The sequence below is a fragment of the Lactuca virosa genome, chromosome 3 (assembly GCF_052849685.1).
Source record: "Lactuca virosa cultivar CGN04683 chromosome 3, Lactuca_virosa_CGN04683_v6, whole genome shotgun sequence".
NCBI classification, from domain to species: Eukaryota; Viridiplantae; Streptophyta; class Magnoliopsida; order Asterales; family Asteraceae; genus Lactuca; species Lactuca virosa.
The window spans coordinates 197,641,205-197,649,232 of NC_136428.1; positions in this window are offsets into that span (position 1 = coordinate 197,641,205).

The window sequence follows — 8,028 nt, forward strand, 5'->3', positions numbered from 1 at the left end:
GTCTGTCTCATATTAAGAAACTCCCTGGCCAGCTGCTGAAGCTCCACAGCTGGCGCAAACTCAGCCCTGAACCTAGTCACAAAGTCCGACCAGATCATAGCCTCAACGACGGAGGCTCCCAAGGAATCACCAACTGACTCCCACCAATCCCTAGCACTGTCCCTCAAACGACCTACCGCATATCGAACCTTCGACCCCTCCGGGCAGAAGCTCGTCAACTGCACAGACTCGATGTCTGTGATCCATCTCTTAGCAGCAATGGGGTCCTTCACCCCGTGAAAGTCTGGCGCACCACTCCTCCTGAAGTCCTTGAAGGACAGTGTGCGCATCACTGACTGGCTGGACGCCAAGTCACTCCTGAATGCCCGGAAACGATCCTCCATCAGCGCAACAATCCCCTCCTTGATCGACCCGAAAATAATCGTGGTCAACTCAAGGATACCTCTCGTGATCTCAGACGCGATGAACTCGCGTAGCCCATCATCAACCTGCTCGGATCCCGCACCCGAGCCTGATCCTGCTCCAGATCCAGACCCTGAACCTCCTGCTCCATGTCGCGTGACCACCATTCTGAAATAAGACACATAATCGTCAGGGTCATACATACTCTCGAGAGGTCTCACACACTCTCCAAGTTTCCTGGTTCTATCTTAGCCCTCCTTAATTCGAGTATGTATCCTCTGCTTCCAGTAGTACGGGCCCATACTACCTTCCAGATCTATTCGTACTTTCCTCAAGGATTTCTTCGACTTTACCAAGTCCCTTCTACTAATACTGCTTTCCAAGCTAATTTCATCCTAGGCTTGTCCTAGGGCACTCTCCGACCTACTCTCCGCCATCAGCTGCACAAGGAGTCCCTACCATCTTTCTCTAACTACCTTGCGAATACCATTACATATTCGCTTACTAGTTAATTAAAGCTAGTGGGAACCCCTATAAGCACAAAGCAAGCAACATTCACGCATTGAGTAACCATTACCGAGCATAACCTAATCAGGCTACCATACTGCTGACTTACCAGCCCTAGCATATAGCTCAATAAACTCATACAACAGGCATATAAGGCATCCTCCCTAGATCCTTAGCCCTAGTCTAGCATGCAGTTCTCATAATCATATCATATAATCATAACATATCACGTATGGGTATCTTGCAGAAAACTTACTTGAGCTCGGTTATTCGCACGCATCACACACCTTGTTCTTTCTCAAAACTCCTTATTTTTTAAACTTTATATAACTAATTTTCTTGTAAAACTCTTTCAAGCCCTCGATTTGAGTTCAGACACCCCCGAAGGTGTGCCCGAATCCCTCAAACCAAGGCTCTGATACCAACTTGTAACATCTCAAAAATCGAGACTGAAATTTTTTTGTTTTTAATTATAATACTTGGGAAATTGTTTGAGGAAAACATTACTGATATCACGTCAAACCACAAAACCATAATTACATGTCTCAAAAACCATAATGTCAAATAATATAATGTCAAAGTACAATCCCAGGGTTCTCGAATGTGGAATCATGTGTGTGCGATGCGCTGCTACCCTGCCGGCTCCTTCCCCTTAGATGAAGAGGTACCTGAAACCAAAACTGAAAACCGTAAGCACAAAGCTTAGTGAGTTCCCCCATCATACCACATACCATATGACATACATTCTGCCGGGCAATTCTGGGGTTCCCGACCTACCCATGTTAAGCCATTATGGGGTGCTGACCTACCCATGTCAAGCCATTCTTGGGTGCTGACCTACCCGCTTCATGCCATTCTGGGATGCCTGCCTACCCACCGGTCTATCTCACCCGGTCACGGGTACTATTTCACCCTTACTACTATCACATAATAACATATCAAAATCATGCTGTCAGACATATCTGGGGTGTCCGACCTACCCTTTGGCCCTAACGACCGAATCGGAGGACTATTCCCCTCCTACTACCAGTATCACATAGAACACATCATACTGGCACATAGAACACATCAAGTAATAGCAAACCAGACAATTATCACAAAGACAATCATCTCAACTGTAATCAACTACTAGTGGGTCGGCCTTGGTGCCTTAGATCCACTTCTACTGGTAGGTAACTCACCTCAATGTCGTGTAGTGTCTGCACTGTCCTCGGTACAGAAATCAACTCTTCTCGACTCCTCAATCCCTACACAACATCCTTTCTAAGTTACCATTTCATACTCATAACCCTTACAAGGGTCAACTCAAGTCCAAGTCAAAGTCAAGGTCAAAACCATGGTCAAAATCAACTTAGGTCAAAGTCAACATCTGGTTGACTCGACTCGCCGAGTTGGTCCACCAACTCGCCGAGTCCCCATATCCACAAAATGCTACCATCCCGTCCTTACTCATCGAGTCTAGCAAAAGCTCGACGAGTTCACCTTCAATAACATATCTGACTATCTTCAACTGACTCGCCGAGTTCGTCCTTGAACTCGTCGAGTCCATCTTCATCCATATGAAGGTGTTCAATCGATGACTCACCGAGTTCATCCTTCAACTCGTCGATTCCGTCTTCATGTGGTTGGGACATTGCCTTGAACTCACCGAGTTTCTTAGTGAACTCGTTGAGTCCTTTGATCTTCAAGTCCAACACAGACCCCTAACAGGCTAAGTGTTCCTTCCACTCAACCAAATGCCATTTCCAGAAAGCATTTGGGGGAAAACGCGACCTGACTTGCCGAGTCACCCAAGCGACTCGCCAAGTCCCTCTTTGTCCAAAACTATTCAGTCAATTATAATGGGTCATAATGCATCAAGACCATAGATCTGACCTCCTAGGGTCCATTTTTTACGTAAAGTTCCAATCTTGACGTCCATGCATGGGGGTTTTTGGCTCAAAATCCATAAAAAGAGGTATATAAGAAGCATGGCTCTCCCATGGCCATAAAGTTGGCACCTTTATGCCATGGGAACCCTCAATGGTTCCAGATCTGAAGTGTAACTCCAACACACTCACAAAATCCGACTATAACTCCACAACTCACAAAAAGGGGTAGAAAATAGCCCCAAAACAAGGTTTAAGAGATAGGTGGTCAAAGTTCAAGCTTTTTTACCTTGAATGAACTGAGAATGAAGCAAAACCTCTGAATCCACAAGCTTCCACTTGAACTCCCAAGCTTCCTCCTTCTCTTCCAACTTCAAATGCACACAAAAGTCACCAAAAAGCGCAAAAACACTCAAAAAAGGCTTAGGGTTTGAGTTAGGGTTTTCTCTGGGTTGGGAGGAACAATGGAGGCTATGTTGGGGCGTTATAAGTTGTTTAAATAGGGTGCAAACCCAAAATATTAGGGTTTCATCCAGACAGCTTCTACTCGTCGAGTCAGTCTCCCGACTCGTCGAGTAGGTCATTAAACTTCCTGGTAAATATCGAGTCTACTCGACGAGTTGGGCCTCCAACTCGCCGAGTCCCATAGAAAAACATAGACTTACTTGAATTTAAATACGTACCAAGAACCAGGTGTTACATTTATAAAAATCATACATGTTCATAATTGAACTGAGGAAGCGTTCCATAGCTATTCGATCTTGTTCTTGTGAGTTGTGATCTCTTGATTGTAATTAAAACCTTGATATCTCCAAACATCCATGATCACTACACCTAAAACATAAGATTCGTTCGAACAACAATGTTTAGATTTAAACAAATGATGACTAAATTACTCTATTTTCGATAAATATTCACTTATGGACATACATTTATGAATGAACATATGTTCATGAATAAATGTATATCCACATATGAACAATATTCAATACATATTGATGAGAATATTACGTTAAAGATCGATAGATTCCAATCAGAAAAACAATACCAATCAAGTAATGAACACATGAATGGATCAAATGATGTCGAATGATTAATAACTCACACCTCAGAAGAGCTCGATGAAGAACTTCGACTGTAGAGGTATGTAAGGGTTACAATGCAAAAGCTATTAATGAGAACGACAACGTGAAAGCTATACATGCATGCAATATATATATATATATATATATATATATATATATATATATATATATATATATATATATATATATATATATATATATATATATATATATGCTAACCCAAATAGTAATCCACGGTTGGACAGGCCCAAACCGGGTAAACTAAATGGACTAATGACCGAGCCCAAAGACGTAACACTTAAACCCAACAATCTCCCCCTTTGCATTAATTGAGGCGAGAGACTACTTCGGTTGAGTGACTTTGATCTTCTTTACAAACTTGAACATCCTAGGAATGATGGAAAGAAGAGTTTGACGAAACAAAATATACCATCAAAGCATATAGTAAACAACTTCTTATCGGCTTCACTGTTCTGATTACACCTATGAATAATCTCCAAAATATGTTCCAGACAGGCGGTGGAGAATAGATGTTTGTCAATCAGAGCGAACAGGCATTTTTGACCTTCACCCCTCGTGAACATAACAGTGTGAAACTTGGGATCAATTTTTCCCTTAATCATCGCATTCACATCGCCTGCCCTTCCAATCGCCTTCACAGTGGTTCACTTATGAATGGCAGAAGCGATCTCCTGATCCATCTTCGCGACTTCATGAATATAGCATACGAGCATTCGCTTGATGTGATCGATAATAGGCTGATACTACTGTGGATTGGTCAGCAAAATATTATTCAGAAGTATCCAATCATGAGGGTTCAGGTTTAACAGGTCAGCAAGGGAAATCATATGAACCGATCTATCTGAGCCTCGGGTCACTTTGAATTTGATGTTGATGAATTTCCCTGCCGAAGTGGGTTTCAACACCTTGACCGTTGTGATTTTTTGATTACTCCAGGTCAGGTATTGTGGTTGAGCAAACTCCAGATAATACTCAAGCAAATTCCGATCGACCTTCGGGTCTGGGGAAGGAATGCCAGCCGTTGACTCAAAACAATGGAAAATAAATGCCTTTCGGGTGATGGGCATGTCAAACTGTGAGTCCTTAGAGTTCTCAATCCCGAACGAAGAAACCGGTTCGAGCCAATGAGTGCTCGGTGCATCGACTACCTCTCTTAGAAGCGATTCCATAGTCCATTCAGGAAACATGAACTTCTTCTGTTCTAGCAACTCATTCGCTTTCAACTCCTTGTCATGAAGTTCCTTCTCTTTCTGAATCCTCTCCCGAATCTCTTGATCAGTGGGCTTGACTTTCAGACTTTCAGTTTTTGAAGCATTCCCTTCTGTCTCATCGTCATCGTTATTTTCATCCACATCATCGTCTCCAATTTTCTTCTTTCTCTTGTCCTTCATACTGCCCAAAGCTTCATTATCCTTCGGCTCAGTAGTGACTTTCGGTTTGTGAGATGGATGAGGTTGGCCCTTGCCCTAAGTAACCTTATCTCCCCCTTGTTTTGGAGGGACAACAGTCTCCGGAACACCTTCAATCCTGCTCAACACATCCAAAGCAGGTCTCAGCTTTTCAGCCAAGTGGCGTCGGATGGAGATGGTAAGAATGGAGTCATGGGCTTCCAAGAGGTGTAGGAGTATAGAGTGGACATCACCAACCGAACTCTTAATTATTCCGCGCTCTGTTTTCAAGTCTGGAATCTCCTGGTTGGCTGTCTTGAGCTTGAGAGTCTGAATTTTAAGCTGTGAAGTTCGCTTATCCAGCTCATCCATAATCTTGTTTTCAACAGCAAGCTCAGCTTCAAGTTGAGTCAGCTGTTCATCAATCGAAGTATGAAGCTCTTGGTTAGCAGCCTGAATGGATTTGCGAGGTTCCTCGAGATGCGTCTTTTCGGCTGCCAGTGAACGCGTAAGATGATCAAACGAAGCGTTCACTGTTTCAACATTCTTCTTGGCAGCAGCTTGAAGAGAATCTAGAAACATCTGAGCCTCAGAAATTAGTTTTTTGACATTTGCGGTCGCCTGCTTGCAATCCTTGGAAGAAGCTTCAATTGCAAGTGAAGCATTCTGACAAGCGGAGGTTGAGGCTTCAATTGCTTTAGCAGCACTGGAGATAGAATTTTCATGCTCGTTGACAACAGATTCGAACAGTGCTTTAAGTGCCGCTTCCGAGTATGCACTGGAAGAAGAGGAAGAGAGCAAGCGGTCAAGTTTTTCATTCACTGCCTTGAGATGCTTTTTGGACACAGGAGCGTCATCATAGTCATCACTCTGAACTCGATACGGACTGAAGTAAGTGGAGTCAAATTCCATGTCTTCACCGCCAAGAACAGGATCAGAGTCATGTGATCGAGGTGGGGATAAAGGTGCTGATGTAACAGGAGGATCAAAACTGAAAGTAGATGCCCCCGTATCAGATACGTTGACATGAACAGTAGGTTCGGTTGGATGAGTGGTGGTGGTAGTAACTGTAGTGAATAGTAGGGTTGGAATTGGGATGGAGGTTGCGGTTGTAGATGAGATAGGTGGAGGATAAGGAGCGATAGTAATAGGAACCGAATATGGTGGAGGGGAGTTTCGGTTGCTATCATTAGTGTAATCATAAAGATCTTCGTGCTAGAGAGTGTCAATGAAAAGGAAATAAAACAAAATATTTGTGGGATTTAAGTGATGTCTATTTAGACACGAAACTGTGGATCCCGGGCACGAATCGCTTCCTTCAAAGTCAAGAGAGACTGAGAAGTGTTTGTGTGGTTTCCCGTGAATTACGATCAGATGTTTGTAAAGAAACATTGAAAGGCATCTTTTCAATTATAGGCTCTAGAGGGTAGGCTGTCTTCAACCGAACATCGATACTTGAAATAAGACCGAAAGTTGGATGAAGTACTTGTGAGACCGATGTGATCTGTTGAACAAGTAGGTTGGTAAATATAGAAAGTGACGGTTAATAATAAGAAGAAATCTCAAAAATAAAAAGAAACTAGATCTTTTGGGAAGAAACGTCTTGGTGTTAGACAGTTTCATAAAGATCACTCAAAAAAATAGAGATTTCGTAAGGTAACAAGAATAGCTTGAACATTTTGGCGTTCACAGTCAATTCATTCATGGTATTGGATATTGGGTTTCACTTAGCACATGGTGAACGTATCTAAGATCATGAACATAGAGATTGTGTAACCATAAACCTCAGTGGTAATTGCTGAGAGTCTCAAGGGTTACTTTGATGAAGCGAAACTTAATGGAGAAATGTGAGTTGGTTAAGGAACCGAAAGTACCTCTGCTATATTAGAAGGACAAAGCAGAAAACTCTTAAGTCACTATGAGAAGAGTTAGGTAGCTCATGAATTGAGTGATTTTAGCAGCCTGCTTTGGAAGAAACGAATGGTGTATTTCGAGTCATTAAGGCTTCACTCAGAGTTTTGGAGGCTTCGGTCTGCATGTAGCAGCATGCTTCTAGGGACCCTTAACTAGTACATAGATAAGAATGTTATACCTGCCCCATCAGCATCGTGTTTCGCATCTGTGAACTTGAATTGATGTTTAGAATAGAGATATAAAACATAAAAACACATAGAAATATTTTTGAGGTTTTTGGATTTTCTGAAAAATAATAAAAACATAAAAGAAAATATTTTTGGATTTTTGGATTTTCTAAAAAATAATAAAAACAGAAAAGATACTAAACATAAACACTCGAAAGAATAAGAGAGCTTTACAAAGTTATACAACCGAAACCATACCTTAGAAAAGATGAAGCGAAATAGATCGAGCGTTCGGTTTATTTCGGTTCCCGAAAAATTCTAGAGCCGAATTAGACGGAGCGTTTGGTTCATTTTGGTTCCAAAAAAAATCAAGAGCCGAAATAGACCAAGCGTTCGGTTCATTTCGGTTCCCAGAAATTCAAGAGCCGAAATAGACCGATTGTTTGGTTCATTTTGGTTCCCAAAAATTCAAGAACCGAAATAGACCGAGCGTTCGGTTCATTTCGGTTCTCGAAAATTCAGGAGCCGAAATAGACCGAGCATTCGCTCTATTTCGCTTATTCAATTTTAGTGAAAAGAAAGGAGTTTCGGTGCTGACTCAACTTTCATCATTCCCAAGCCTTGGAGTATCTTGTTAAAGCTTGCTTCTGGTAAGGCCTTGGTGAAGATGTCAGCT